At 37.4% G+C, this 16,304-nt stretch overlaps 2 long non-coding RNA genes and 2 other non-coding genes across 4 annotated transcripts; 2 read left to right on the forward strand and 2 right to left on the reverse strand.

Moving 5' to 3' along the window:
- Positions 1-119: 119 nt before the first annotated feature.
- LOC145440964 (uncharacterized) lies at positions 120-7,140 on the reverse strand. The gene is made up of 2 exons (XR_013915661.1): positions 2,724-7,140; positions 120-947 (listed from the first exon to the last, which is right to left on the reverse strand). It is a non-coding gene; the product is annotated as an uncharacterized LOC145440964 (long non-coding RNA).
- Trnal-uaa (transfer RNA leucine (anticodon UAA)) lies at positions 2,396-2,478 on the forward strand. Its single transcript has one exon. It is a non-coding gene; the product is annotated as a tRNA-Leu (tRNA).
- Positions 7,141-7,427: 287 nt separating the features above from the next.
- Positions 7,428-14,217, forward strand: LOC145440965 (uncharacterized). The gene is made up of 2 exons (XR_013915662.1): positions 7,428-11,613; positions 13,390-14,217. It is a non-coding gene; the product is annotated as an uncharacterized LOC145440965 (long non-coding RNA).
- Positions 11,859-11,941, reverse strand: Trnal-uaa (transfer RNA leucine (anticodon UAA)). Its single transcript has one exon. It is a non-coding gene; the product is annotated as a tRNA-Leu (tRNA).
- Positions 14,218-16,304: the final 2,087 nt, after the last annotated feature.

The following is a 16,304-nucleotide window of genomic DNA, read 5'->3' on the forward strand; positions in this document are numbered from 1 at the left end:
ATGTGTATTTAGGACTAATATCATCCATACATATTTTTTAAACTTGATTTTATGTGTACAAGTTACGGTTTCTGCAGTTTCCACATTTTACGACTTATGATTGCCGCGTCAAAACTTACATTGGCACTTTACTCAGTCTCCTTGAAATAGCATTGTTTAGTGTACGAGTTCATTTTATTTCGAAAAAAGAGCATATCAATGATATCGTTGATCGTTATTGCGTCGATTCACTAGCTGAAATCCTCCAGATCGGTTGATGTTTCGAGGTACACCGCTTTGCTGCCGTCCGACACTGCGATCCGAGTTCTTGCGTTCGATCTGACCGTTTTGTTTGATGTAGCGATCACTGGCTTGTAGTATATACGATACGAGCGGAAGGTCGGGATTATGAACAACTACGCTAGGCGAATAGATGACGAATTCATCAGCTCGCAGTATAACCGCTACCTGTATAATGTTTGCATGTCGAGTATAAGGGTATTTAACTCGCCACTAAAATGCCAACGGAATAGCCGCAGGGAGCCGGTTCTCGTTGCTATAATTAAACGAACACCTTTGCCGCAGGTACGCGATCACCGACGTTATAATGATAGGGACAAATTAGCCGCATGAAAGCGAGTCTAATGAATATAACGACAGACAACAAGTTAGTTGAAAAGTAAAACTAATCGTGACCGATGCAAGACGGCGTGAAACAGCGCTTTCGCTCGATTCTTGTTGATGTAGCGATCACTGGCTTGTAGTATATACGATACGAGCGGAAGGTCGGGATTAGGAACAACAACGCACAGGCAGTCTCACACACTTTGCTGCATCTGAGCTTCGTACTAATACATGCATAATTTTTGCATGACGAGAATACGGGTAATACGGTCAATAAACGCCGGAGGCGAGTCATTTAAACCTTGTTGCTAGATAATACCACTTTCGGCTACAACAAAGTTGCCCTGCAACAAAAAATAGAAGCCCTAATGATCATGCAGAGTAAAGTTCAATTATACATCGAATTATTCGAATAGACTTGTGTAGGTATGAAGTGAAATAGAACGGAGTTTACGCAAAAGTTGCTATTGATCATAGACCAAGCTTGCTTTCAGAGCTGGAAACTAAATGCATATGAAAATTTACCTAGGTTTTCTCCACACGCATCAAATGTAGGCCTACTCAAGTGTTTATGAGGCGGCGAATAGTTCGAAGGTTGTTAGCATGTAAGGACGTCACATAGAATTGTGGAGTTTTCTGTAAACTATAATCCAGTGATCTATTTTCAATCACTATATTTTTCATTAATCTAAACTTCGCAGTTACGCTTTCTACAGTTTACACATTTTACGACTTATTTTCTTTAGACCCATACAAGTGATCCCCAATGTCGGGGCTATGGAAACAAATCAAGCATGCGTACGTAAATCTTGAGCTTAGATCACCGAGACTCTTGTATGCAACTAACATTACAGACAACCATTCGACAATATTCAACTAGCATTAATGCTTTCGATATAGTGCATCATGTACAGCGACACGCTGATCAATTCAAATTCAACAATGGGATCCCCCGCACAATCATGAAGCCCGATTTGCGTTGAATATTAACGATACCAACAAATCGGAAGATCTCTTTTCCCTCTACATCTATGATAGACGTACCATTCCATTGACTACGAATAACTTGAGATTCTGTGGGATTGAAATCGCAATCAAATAATATGAGAGTATCTTTTCCAGCTTTCAGAACTTGGACAATCGTATCAGGACTATATCGCAACACCGCAGTATGTGTGCGTGCAAAACGATACACAGTTATTTTTAGTGCCATCCGTACGACTTATGTTCAACTTGCAGTGCAACTGATGATTTATTTGCGACCGATGCATTAATGACTTTAATACTATGTACTTTAAATTATCCACACCTATGAGTCGAAATGTTGTTAAGTAACTCATGTTTTCAGCATAACCTAAAAGCAAAGTGGACGAATTTCCATGCGACCGATGCATTAATGACTTTAATACTATGTACTTTAAATTATCCACACCTATGAGTCGAAATGTTGTTAAGTAACTCATGTTTTCAGCATAACCTAAAAGCAAAGTGGACGAATTTCCATGTTGATCAAATACCCCAAACACTGCTTGCTTTCATAGTTAGTAATTAAGCGCATCACAGAATTTACCCAAAAAAGTCGGTACTCCGAAAATTTTGTAAAGTAGAGCTTTTGGCGTTGGACTTAAGTTCAAATGAACAAGTGTTCACGTAGGTTCGAGGTCTGAATGAGTCTTTTAAAGTATATAGAAACGAAAAAACTAATCTAAAAAATGTACGAAGTTTGGATGCGGCATATTTGGGTTTTTTAAAAATTATTTATACCCACGATTCGAGATATCGTTACAATGGAACTGGGTTGGCCGAGTGGTTAAGGCGTTGAACTTAAGCTTCAATGAACAGGTGTTCACGTGGGTTCGAACCCCACACCCAGTACGTCTTATGGGGATTAGGATTTTTTGGATTCAAATTTTTCGCTATTTTTTCATGGCCATAAGTCATTCTGGACCGCGAAATTGTGTAGCATATACTAATTTACGATAGCGCACTTGTAATTCGTGCAAATACAGTAATATCATAGTTCTTGTAACAAATTTGTATGCGCACAATATATGTTTATCATAAGTCCCACACATTCATGATTTCGTCCTAGTTTGAGTTTTAGAAAATATTATACCCACATCGCGACATCTTTCAAAAACAAAACGATGGCCAATGCTTGAGAGAGCAAATTTGCTATTTTTCATTGCCAAATATTGTGCTTTCAATTCACACATGGATTATTGGTAATATAATTTTACTTAACATATTTCTTTCAATTCCAGGCCTATTCAGTCCAATTAACGGCCACAAAGCTGAGTCCTCGTCATCTCATACTAGCGCACCATGAAAATGGCGACCTGCAGTCATGGATCGTGGCGAATGGCTTCCGCATAAAGGGATCGTCTCACAATGAAGCGACACCATTTGAGATGGTGCTGGATCTTCTCTATTATGTTTGTGACCTCACATATCCAAAAGTTTTCCAGATACTCTCAATTTTGGATGAAATATTCGAGCGACATCGAACTGTCCTAAACGCAGTCTCCAAACGTCTCCGCTATTTGCACTTTTTCACATTTTATAACACCTTAAGTAGTACTTAACAGTTTTAGTTTTAAATAAAATACGGAATATAAACTAATCGAAAAATTCGGTTTTTGCGTGCATCTGTTTTGCGGGAGCGTATAGCACGTACCTATACATAGTCAACTTTAATAACTGAATTACCATGCTTAACATTGAATCCCAACTCTAAACTTGATACGTAGATGTAGGACATTATGGCAATGCACCATGCTAAATTTCATCACACATCTAATGATGGAACACCTTTAAAACTAACGCAGTCGAATACCGACTTTTACGCGTATCTGTTTGCGTGAACTTAGCATATACCTATACATAGTCAATTTTAATAGCAGAATTACCGTGTTAAACATTGAATTCCCATCTTGAAAGTTGGTACGCGGTTATAGGACATTATAAAAATGCACCATACCAAATCCCATCAGACATTTCATGATGGAACAACTTTAAAACTAACGCGACTCTACATCAACTTTTTGCGTACATCTGTTTTGCGGGAGCGTATAGCACGTACCCATACATAGCCAACTTTAATAACGGAATTACCATGCATTGAATCCCAACTCTAAACTTGATACGTAGTTGTAGGGCATTATGGCTATGCACCATGCTAAATTTCATCACACATCTAATGATGGAACACCTTTGAAACTATCGCAGTCGAATACCGACTTTTACGCATATCTGTTTTTCGTGAACATAGCATATACCCATACATAGTCAATTTTAATAACAGAATTAGCATGCTAAACATTAAATTCTCACCTTGAACGTTGGTACGCAGTTGTAGGACATAATAACAATGCACCATACCAAATTTCGTCAGACATTTCATGATGTAACACCTTCAAAACCAACGCAGTTCTATACAGACTTTTGGCTAAATCTGTTTTTCCGTAGCGTAGCACGTACCTAAACATAGTCAATTTTATTAACGGAATTACCATGTTAATATTCGACTCCCTACCTTGAAACTCGGTACGCAGTTGTAAGACATTATGACAATGCACCATGTCAAATTTTGCAAGTACTTTATCTTTACACGACGTTTTTTGTAAAATGAATACTAATTTTATTGAAAAAATAAAAAATAAAAAAGAGCGAAAAATTACATTATATCCCGGAACGCAACAAGAGAAATCGTATGAATTTGTAAACTACTTGTTCATGACATAATAATAATTCTACTTGTACACTTTTTCACATTTTATAACACTTTAAGTAATACTTAACAGTTTCAGTTTTAAATAAAAGACGGAATATAAACTAATCGAAAAATTCGGTAACCAATTTCGCGTAGGCTATGCATGCATACAAATGAGGAAAGTTACATCAACGCGTGTTAAAGTAGCTGTATCGAGTTATCGAATGATTTTCTCCTTACATCAAAACAACTAGAATGTATAACTAAATTAAAAAAACGTATCTAAATGAGCTCCAGGGCATTGTGATTATGCTGCATACCAAATTTCATCACACATTTCATGATGGAACAACTTTAAAACTAACGCAGTTCTATAGCAACTTTTGCCTGAATCTGTTTTCGGCAGCGTGTACATATACATAGTCAGATTTAATAACAGAATTATCATGCTAATATGTGACTCCTCACCTTGAAACTTGGTACGTAGTTGTAGGACATTGTGATTATGCAGCATACCAAATTTCCTCACGCATTTCATAATGGAACAACTTTAAAACTAACGCGGTTCTACATCGACTTTTTGCGTACATCTGTTTTGCGTGGGGGCGTATAGCACGTACCTATACATAGTTAACTTTAACAACGGAATTACCATGCTTAACATTGAATCCCAACTCGAAACTTGATACGTAGTTGTAGAACATTATGGCAATGCACCATGCTAAATTTCATCACACATCTAATGATGGAACACCTTTAAAACTAACGCAGTCGAATACCGACTTTTACGCATATCTGTTTTGCGTGAACATAGCATATACCTATACATAGTCAATTTTAATAGCAGAATTACCGTGTTAAACATTGAATTCCCACCTTGAAAGTTGGTACGCGGTTATAGGAGATTATAACAATGCACCATACCAAATCCCATCACACATTTCATGATGGAACAACTTTAAAACTAACGCGGCTCTATATCGACTTTTTGCGTACATCTGTTTTGTGGGAGCGTATAGCACGTAGCCTACCCATACATAGCCAACTTTAATAACGGAATTACCATGCTTAACATTGAATCCCAACTCGAAACTTGATACGTAGTTATAGGACATTATGGCAATTCACCATGCTAAATTTCATCACACATCTAATGATGGAACACCTTTGAAACTATCGCAGTCGAATACCAACTTTTACGCATATCTGTTTTTCGTGAACATAGCATATACCCATACATAGTCAATTTTAATAACAGAATTAGCACGCTAAACATTAAATTCTCACCTTGAACGTTGATACGCGGTTGTAGGACATAATAACAATGCACCATACCAAATTTCGTCAGACATTTCATGATGTAACACCTTTAAAACTAACGCAGTTCTATACCAACTTCGCGTGAATCTGTTTGCGGGAGCGTAGCACGTACCTATGCGTGATCAACTTTAGTGATGGAATTACATATGTAATTAAGTTTCAACACTTTTACAATGATTCGTCTTGCTTCCTATAACATCCCACTCGAGAAAATGCGTCGTAGGATATAGATGAAACTAGCACAACTCATCAAGACCGCTGAAAACAGTACATTTCAACATTTAGTAGCAGTAAATTTCTAGTAAAGTACAAGACGTGATGATTTCCGAGTGAGTTAAAAAGTAAGTATTGCAGGTATAGTTTACCTGAAAACTGAATACTCTGAAATAGAAGTAGATGCAGTGTAAATAGTTAATCACTTGATTAAGTTTAGTGCAAGCAGATAAAACCTATACTTGAGTAGTACAAAATGCACGAGTACTTCGCTATCGCCTCCCTCCACGTAATAAGTGTCTACGGTTTAAGACTGCTTTTACCGATACTCGTCGGTTTCAGTTTTAGATAGAATTCGGAAACCAAATAATTTCATAAACATAAGCTAATTTAATGAATTTACTCGAATGTACTATGCCGCGCTGATAAGATTAATTATAATATACTTATCATGTTACAGCGATTTTTCTAGCGTTGAAAATCTTTAAAATGTAGTAAGCAGGCCAAATGAAGATATTCGTTGAGCTGAATAAACATAAAAAATACTCTAGACTACTTTATCGGTACTTTACAGTTACAGTTTTAGATAAAATTTGTCCCTTTCACCTATAATTACAACTCCTCGCTATCTAAACATGTTTAGAATATATTATTTGCGATGATACGAACCCGTGAAGTACTCAAGTTGCTTTTCGTAGGATATAGATGAAACTGACAACACTCACCAAGACCAGTGATCCACTGAAAAAAGTAAATTGTAGCAGTAAAGTCCCACTAAAGTACAAGAAGTAATGATTTCCTAGTTAGTTAAAAAGTAAGTATTGAGGTATAGTTTGGTCGAAAAAGCGAAAAACTCTGAAATAGAAGTAGATGCAGTGTAAATAGGTAATCACTTCATTAAGTATAGCGCAAGCAGGCCAAACCTATACTTAAGTACTGCAAATGTACAAGTACTTCGCTATGTTCTCCTTCCACGTAAAAAGTGACTAGGTTTTAGAGTACTTTATCGGTACTCGACAGTTTCAGTGCTAGATAAAATTTGGTAAGACTTTAAATTTTAAAGTAGTTTGAGCTTACGTTTGTATCACCTTGACAAGTAACATTATCAGACATGAAAATGATACTATCACCGAATATAGAAGTTAACACGCGTCAATGTGTTTCGGAATTCACGAGAAATTGCTTACTAAGAGAAGTATATTGTTGTATACACAATAGTGGAGAGAATATTTAAAATGTAGTAAGCAGGCCGATGGGTATTCGTTTAGTTGTACAGGCATAAAAAACATTCCCGCGCGCGTCTTAGTATTAGGTGGTAGGGTTAGGAAGTGTTTTGTTTAAGAGCGCGCGGGAATGTTTTTTATGCCTGTACAACTAAACGAATACCCATCGGCCTGCTTACTACATTTTAAATATTCTCTCCACTATTGTGTATACAACAATATACTTCTCTTAGTAAGCAATTTCTCGTGAATTCCGAAACACATTGACGCGTGTTAACTTCTATATTCGGTGATAGTATCATTTTCATGTCTGATAATGTTACTTGTCAAGGTGATACAAACGTAAGCTCAAACTACTTTAAAATTTAAAGTCTTACCAAATTTTATCTAGCACTGAAACTGTCGAGTACCGATAAAGTACTCTAAAACCTAGTCACTTTTTACGTGGAAGGAGAACATAGCGAAGTACTTGTACATTTGCAGTACTTAAGTATAGGTTTGGCCTGCTTGCGCTATACTTAATGAAGTGATTACCTATTTACACTGCATCTACTTCTATTTCAGAGTTTTTCGCTTTTTCGACCAAACTATACCTCAATACTTACTTTTTAACTAACTAGGAAATCATTACTTCTTGTACTTTAGTGGGACTTTACTGCTACAATTTACTTTTTTCAGTGGATCACTGGTCTTGGTGAGTGTTGTCAGTTTCATCTATATCCTACGAAAAGCAACTTGAGTACTTCACGGGTTCGTATCATCGCAAATAATATATTCTAAACATGTTTAGATAGCGAGGAGTTGTAATTATAGGTGAAAGGGACAAATTTTATCTAAAACTGTAACTGTAAAGTACCGATAAAGTAGTCTAGAGTATTTTTTATGTTTATTCAGCTCAACGAATATCTTCATTTGGCCTGCTTACTACATTTTAAAGATTTTCAACGCTAGAAAAATCGCTGTAACATGATAAGTATATTATAATTAATCTTATCAGCGCGGCATAGTACATTCGAGTAAATTCATTAAATTAGCTTATGTTTATGAAATTATTTGGTTTCCGAATTCTATCTAAAACTGAAACCGACGAGTATCGGTAAAAGCAGTCTTAAACCGTAGACACTTATTACGTGGAGGGAGGCGATAGCGAAGTACTCGTGCATTTTGTACTACTCAAGTATAGGTTTTATCTGCTTGCACTAAACTTAATCAAGTGATTAACTATTTACACTGCATCTACTTCTATTTCAGAGTATTCAGTTTTCAGGTAAACTATACCTGCAATACTTACTTTTTAACTCACTCGGAAATCATCACGTCTTGTACTTTACTAGAAATTTACTGCTACTAAATGTTGAAATGTACTGTTTTCAGCGGTCTTGATGAGTTGTGCTAGTTTCATCTATATCCTACGACGCATTTTCTCGAGTGGGATGTTATAGGAAGCAAGACGAATCATTGTAAAAGTGTTGAAACTTAATTACATATGTAATTCCATCACTAAAGTTGATCACGCATAGGTACGTGCTACGCTCCCGCAAACAGATTCACGCGAAGTTGGTATAGAACTGCGTTAGTTTTAAAGGTGTTACATCATGAAATGTCTGACGAAATTTGGTATGGTGCATTGTTATTATGTCCTACAACCGCGTATCAACGTTCAAGGTGAGAATTTAATGTTTAGCGTGCTAATTCTGTTATTAAAATTGACTATGTATGGGTATATGCTATGTTCACGAAAAACAGATATGCGTAAAAGTTGGTATTCGACTGCGATAGTTTCAAAGGTGTTCCATCATTAGATGTGTGATGAAATTTAGCATGGTGAATTGCCATAATGTCCTATAACTACGTATCAAGTTTCGAGTTGGGATTCAATGTTAAGCATGGTAATTCCGTTGTTAAAGTTAACTATGTATAGGTACGTGCTATACGCCCCCACGCAAAACAGATGTACGCAAAAAGTCGATGTAGAACCGCGTTAGTTTTAAAGTTGTTCCATCATGAAATGTGTGATGGGATTTGGTATGGTGCATTGTTATAATCTCCTATAACCGCGTACCAACTTTCAAGGTGGGAATTCAATGTTTAACACGGTAATTCTGCTATTAAAATTGACTATGTATAGGTATATGCTATGTTCACGCAAAACAGATATGCGTAAAAGTCGGTATTCGACTGCGTTAGTTTTAAAGGTGTTCCATCATTAGATGTGTGATGAAATTTAGCATGGTGCATTGCCATAATGTTCTACAACTACGTATCAAGTTTCGAGTTGGGATTCAATGTTAAGCATGGTAATTCCGTTGTTAAAGTTAACTATGTATAGGTACGTGCTATACGCCCCCACGCAAAACAGATGTACGCAAAAAGTCGATGTAGAACCGCGTTAGTTTTAAAGTTGTTCCATTATGAAATGCGTGAGGAAATTTGGTATGCTGCATAATCACAATGTCCTACAACTACGTACCAAGTTTCAAGGTGAAGAGTCACATATTAGCATGATAATTCTGTTATTAAATCTGACTATGTATATGTACACGCTGCCGAAAACAGATTCAGGCAAAAGTTGCTATAGAACTGCGTTAGTTTTAAAGTTGTTCCATCATGAAATGTGTGATGAAATTTGGTATGCAGCATAATCACAATGCCCTGGAGCTCATTTAGATACGTTTTTTTAATTTAGTTATACATTCTAGTTGTTTTGATGTAAGGAGAAAATCATTCGATAACTCGATACAGCTACTTTAACACGCGTTGATGTAACTTTCCTCATTTGTATGCATGCATAGCCTACGCGAAATTGGTTACCGAATTTTTCGATTAGTTTATATTCCGTCTTTTATTTAAAACTGAAACTGTTAAGTATTACTTAAAGTGTTATAAAATGTGAAAAAGTGTACAAGTAGAATTATTATTATGTCATGAACAAGTAGTTTACAAATTCATACGATTTCTCTTGTTGCGTTCCGGGATATAATGTAATTTTTCGCTCTTTTTTATTTTTTATTTTTTCAATAAAATTAGTATTCATTTTACAAAAAACGTCGTGTAAAGATAAAGTACTTGCAAAATTTGACATGGTGCATTGTCATAATGTCTTACAACTGCGTACCGAGTTTCAAGGTAGGGAGTCGAATATTAACATGGTAATTCCGTTAATAAAATTGACTATGTTTAGGTACGTGCTACGCTACGGAAAAACAGATTTAGCCAAAAGTCTGTATAGAACTGCGTTGGTTTTGAAGGTGTTACATCATGAAATGTCTGACGAAATTTGGTATGGTGCATTGTTATTATGTCCTACAACTGCGTACCAACGTTCAAGGTGAGAATTTAATGTTTAGCATGCTAATTCTGTTATTAAAATTGACTATGTATGGGTATATGCTATGTTCACGAAAAACAGATATGCGTAAAAGTCGGTATTCGACTGCGATAGTTTCAAAGGTGTTCCATCATTAGATGTGTGATGAAATTTAGCATGGTGCATAGCCATAATGCCCTACAACTACGTATCAAGTTTAGAGTTGGGATTCAATGCATGGTAATTCCGTTATTAAAGTTGGCTATGTATGGGTACGTGCTATACGCTCCCGCAAAACAGATGTACGCAAAAAGTTGATGTAGAGTCGCGTTAGTTTTAAAGTTGTTCCATCATGAAATGTCTGATGGGATTTGGTATGGTGCATTTTTATAATGTCCTATAACCGCGTACCAACTTTCAAGATGGGAATTCAATGTTTAACACGGTAATTCTGCTATTAAAATTGACTATGTATAGGTATATGCTAAGTTCACGCAAAACAGATACGCGTAAAAGTCGGTATTCGACTGCGTTAGTTTTAAAGGTGTTCCATCATTAGATGTGTGATGAAATTTAGCATGGTGCATTGCCATAATGTCCTACATCTACGTATCAAGTTTAGAGTTGGGATTCAATGTTAAGCATGGTAATTCAGTTATTAAAGTTGACTATGTATAGGTACGTGCTATACGCTCCCGCAAAACAGATGCACGCAAAAACCGAATTTTTCGATTAGTTTATATTCCGTATTTTATTTAAAACTAAAACTGTTAAGTACTACTTAAGGTGTTATAAAATGTGAAAAAGTGCAAATAGCGGAGACATTTGGAGACTGCGTTTAGGACAGTTCGATGTCGCTCGAATATTTCATCCAAAATTGAGAGTATCTGGAAAACTTTTGGATATGTGAGGTCACAAACATAATAGAGAAGATCCAGCACCATCTCAAATGGTGTCGCTTCATTGTGAGACGATCCCTTTATGCGGAAGCCATTCGCCACGATCCATGACTGCAGGTCGCCATTTTCATGGTGCGCTAGTATGAGATGACGAGGACTCAGCTTTGTGGCCGTTAATTGGACTGAATAGGCCTGGAATTGAAAGAAATATGTTAAGTAAAATTATATTACCAATAATCCATGTGTGAATTGAAAGCACAATATTTGGCAATGAAAAATAGCAAATTTGCTCTCTCAAGCATTGGCCATCGTTTTGTTTTTGAAAGATGTCGCGATGTGGGTATAATATTTTCTAAAACTCAAACTAGGACGAAATCATGAATGTGTGGGACTTATGATAAACATATATTGTGCGCATACAAATTTGTTACAAGAACTATGATATTACTGTATTTGCACGAATTACAAGTGCGCTATCGTAAATTAGTATATGCTACACAATTTCGCGGTCCAGAATGACTTATGGCCATGAAAAAATAGCGAAAAATTTGAATCCAAAAAATCCTAATCCCTATAAGACGTACTGGGTGTGGGGTTCGAACCCACGTGAACACCTGTTCATTGAAGCTTAAGTTCAACGCCTTAACCACTCGGCCAACCCAGTTCCATTGTAACGATATCTCGAATCGTGGGTATAAATAATTTTTAAAAAACCCAAATATGCCGCATCCAAACTTCGTACATTTTTTAGATTAGTTTTTTCGTTTCTATATACTTTAAAAGACTCATTCAGACCTCGAACCTACGTGAACACTTGTTCATTTGAACTTAAGTCCAACGCCAAAAGCTCTACTTTACAAAATTTTCGGAGTACCGACTTTTTTGGGTAAATTCTGTGATGCGCTTAATTACTAACTATGAAAGCAAGCAGTGTTTGGGGTATTTGATCAACATGGAAATTCGTCCACTTTGCTTTTAGGTTATGCTGAAAACATGAGTTACTTAACAACATTTCGACTCATAGGTGTGGATAATTTAAAGTACATAGTATTAAAGTCATTAATGCATCGGTCGCATGGAAATTCGTCCACTTTGCTTTTAGGTTATGCTGAAAACATGAGTTACTTAACAACATTTCGACTCATAGGTGTGGATAATTTAAAGTACATAGTATTAAAGTCATTAATGCATCGGTCGCAAATAAATCATCAGTTGCACTGCAAGTTGAACATAAGTCGTACGGATGGCACTAAAAATAACTGTGTATCGTTTTGCACGCACACATACTGCGGTGTTGCGATATAGTCCTGATACGATTGTCCAAGTTCTGAAAGCTGGAAAAGATACTCTCATATTATTTGATTGCGATTTCAATCCCACAGAATCTCAAGTTATTCGTAGTCAATGGAATGGTACGTCTATCATAGATGTAGAGGGAAAAGAGATCTTCCGATTTGTTGGTATCGTTAATATTCAACGCAAATCGGGCTTCATGATTGTGCGGGGGATCCCATTGTTGAATTTGAATTGATCAGCGTGTCGCTGTACATGATGCACTATATCGAAAGCATTAATGCTAGTTGAATATTGTCGAATGGTTGTCTGTAATGTTAGTTGCATACAAGAGTCTCGGTGATCTAAGCTCAAGATTTACGTACGCATGCTTGATTTGTTTCCATAGCCCCGACATTGGGGATCACTTGTATGGGTCTAAAGAAAATAAGTCGTAAAATGTGTAAACTGTAGAAAGCGTAACTGCGAAGTTTAGATTAATGAAAAATATAGTGATTGAAAATAGATCACTGGATTATAGTTTACAGAAAACTCCACAATTCTATGTGACGTCCTTACATGCTAACAACCTTCGAACTATTCGCCGCCTCATAAACACTTGAGTAGGCCTACATTTGATGCGTGTGGAGAAAACCTAGGTAAATTTTCATATGCATTTAGTTTCCAGCTCTGAAAGCAAGCTTGGTCTATGATCAATAGCAACTTTTGCGTAAACTCCGTTCTATTTCACTTCATACCTACACAAGTCTATTCGAATAATTCGATGTATAATTGAACTTTACTCTGCATGATCATTAGGGCTTCTATTTTTTGTTGCAGGGCAACTTTGTTGTAGCCGAAAGTGGTATTATCTAGCAACAAGGTTTAAATGACTCGCCTCCGGCGTTTATTGACCGTATTACCCGTATTCTCGTCATGCAAAAATTATGCATGTATTAGTACGAAGCTCAGATGCAGCAAAGTGTGTGAGACTGCCTGTGCGTTGTTGTTCCTAATCCCGACCTTCCGCTCGTATCGTATATACTACAAGCCAGTGATCGCTACATCAACAAGAATCGAGCGAAAGCGCTGTTTCACGCCGTCTTGCATCGGTCACGATTAGTTTTACTTTTCAACTAACTTGTTGTCTGTCGTTATATTCATTAGACTCGCTTTCATGCGGCTAATTTGTCCCTATCATTATAACGTCGGTGATCGCGTACCTGCGGCAAAGGTGTTCGTTTAATTATAGCAACGAGAACCGGCTCCCTGCGGCTATTCCGTTGGCATTTTAGTGGCGAGTTAAATACCCTTATACTCGACATGCAAACATTATACAGGTAGCGGTTATACTGCGAGCTGATGAATTCGTCATCTATTCGCCTAGCGTAGTTGTTCATAATCCCGACCTTCCGCTCGTATCGTATATACTACAAGCCAGTGATCGCTACATCAAACAAAACGGTCAGATCGAACGCAAGAACTCGGATCGCAGTGTCGGACGGCAGCAAAGCGGTGTACCTCGAAACATCAACCGATCTGGAGGATTTCAGCTAGTGAATCGACGCAATAACGATCAACGATATCATTGATATGCTCTTTTTTCGAAATAAAATGAACTCGTACACTAAACAATGCTATTTCAAGGAGACTGAGTAAAGTGCCAATGTAAGTTTTGACGCGGCAATCATAAGTCGTAAAATGTGGAAACTGCAGAAACCGTAACTTGTACACATAAAATCAAGTTTAAAAAATATGTATGGATGATATTAGTCCTAAATACACATAATACAATATCTGAGAAAAGTATCAAGATGCGGCAATCAATGCAGCGATGATATAGCAATGGATGGATGATGTGGCACTATAGGCGTGGCGCTTGATGATGTGGCACAGATGACGTAGCAGATGAATGTACCCTTAGGGTATGAAAATGGGCGTGGCAATTAGGATGACGTGGCCTTCTGTGATTGGCGGGCAATAAAAACGGATAACAACACTACTAGAGTACCGTAATTGAAACCACGATATATTACATATTAATCGTGCTAGGTCGTCGCTGTTCATTTCTGGAAAAAGATATTGTTCGTACAAGTTCATTGATACCTTGCTGTAAATATCCGTCAACAAATACTAAAATGACTAATATAGGGTCACAACAGTTTGAGTTATAAGCCTTTGAAGTTACCATACGCGCGCGCATCACTCGCCTTGACTCACTCTCTCGGCGGCCTGCCGCAAGCTGACAAAAACAGTCGGTATTGTTTCGATTAGAAATTAGCGCCTGCTAGACGTAGACCGTCGACTCAGGGCTCTCTAGAACGACGAATTCTGAGCCTATACAATACACCAGACTGTATCGTCGTCGAATACCTATACTAAGGTTCATAAAGTTCGCAAATTAGCATGTCTGTTCCCAACCAACGTTTTCTCGGCTTGCTCTTCATATAAGTAATCAGACACGGTGTCCGTAGCGATATGGATGGCGCAATCGGTTGGGCGCGTTGGTATTTCGAATCGAACGATACCTTGGGGACAGTGTTCGGATCCCAGGAAGGTACCATTATTAGATTTTGAAAAATGGAATACAATTTTTCGAAAATGGCAGCCGGTGCCAATCGGGGACTCCCTATCCGTTCGCGTAAGAGGAAGATTGTTTTCGTTTGGATGGTGGAGATGCCAAGGAAACACAAGATTATTGTGTCGGCACCGACCAAACTGCGGATATCAATTTTACGTGCGAGCGTTCTGCAGGACTAGGTCGTAGCTTGAAACCACACTCTACCGATCCAGGAGCACATATATCAAACCACTATCTCAGCTCATCAGTATTTTTCGAATCATTTCTTCTTATACCTTGCAATTTCTACGTCCCTGATTGAAGTGTGCACCTCAACGTTACTAATTTTCGTTTAAGGGTAACATCCAATAACATCCTCCCGCTAGGAGCCTTTTAAAAAAGTCAATAGACTGCTGGTCCTGTTATGTGGAACTCCATGTTAATATCGACCTTCCCTACCACTCCTTTTAAAAAGAAATATTCCGTCGCCTGCGTATGTTCTACTGACCCCCTTATCCCACTCCAAATTTCCATTGTCTGTATTATCCTGAGTTAAATTAGATTGTTCATCCCAATCAACCACATCATAATTCTAATTAATTTCTGTAATTCTTGAATGCGAGGTGTGATTAGACAGGTGGACTCTAGCCATAGTCATATCGATGGGACTTATCCTACACCTTCAATTTTCGGTCTTCTTATTTTCTTTTCGGTTGACCAAAGAATAAATAGTACCAGGAGGAGGGCGTCATATATTTTTGTCCTTGTAGTTTTCACGGCATATACACCGACTCTAGATACACACACGAAATGTGTACGGTATATACAGAAATAACCTTTAGTTTAGCAGGGATGGGGGACATGCTGCCGTAGAATGTAATTTATGCGACCGTGGACCCGTAATTCAATTAGTATGTGTTGGCGGCCGTCGAAATGAAAATTTAATTTACGAATTGAATCCTAAATATTTGAGAGATTAGTTATTCTTTGAGCGATTTAATCATTCTTGAAATATTCTTCGCGCTTCGCGCGATTCAATGCGACGTCGTTTTTCCATTTTTAGTGTAATAGCGTCCAATGCAATCTGAGCTCCAGAGTACAGATACGAGCAGCGGAGAAAAATGATGCACCCCATATAACTGGGAATCGTGTGCTCCCCACGAAAGAAATTTGTTTCTGATAAGTTTGAAGATTC

Source organism: Botryllus schlosseri, chromosome 6 (assembly GCF_051294905.1).
Source record: "Botryllus schlosseri isolate E-star chromosome 6, Bs_hap1, whole genome shotgun sequence".
In the NCBI taxonomy this organism is placed as follows: domain Eukaryota; kingdom Metazoa; phylum Chordata; class Ascidiacea; order Stolidobranchia; family Styelidae; genus Botryllus; species Botryllus schlosseri.